Source organism: Arachis duranensis, chromosome 2 (genome assembly GCF_000817695.3).
Source record: "Arachis duranensis cultivar V14167 chromosome 2, aradu.V14167.gnm2.J7QH, whole genome shotgun sequence".
NCBI classification, from domain to species: Eukaryota; Viridiplantae; Streptophyta; class Magnoliopsida; order Fabales; family Fabaceae; genus Arachis; species Arachis duranensis.
Genome location: NC_029773.3, coordinates 46,931,521 through 46,931,771, shown reverse-complemented (window position 1 = coordinate 46,931,771; position 251 = coordinate 46,931,521).

Below are 251 nucleotides of genomic sequence, written 5' to 3'. Positions count from 1 at the left end.
TGAACTCCGAGTTATGACGTGTTTTGGGCGTTCAACTCCGGATCATGACGTTTTTCTGGCGTTTAACTCCAGACAGCAGCATGAACTTGGCGTTCAACACCAAGTTATGGCGTCAATCTCCGAATAAAGTATGGACTATTATATATTGCTGGAAAGCTCTGGATGTCTAATTTCCAACGTCGTTGAGAGCGCGCCATTTGGAGTTCTGTAGCTCCAGAAAATCCATTTCGAGTGCAGGGAGGTCAGATTCC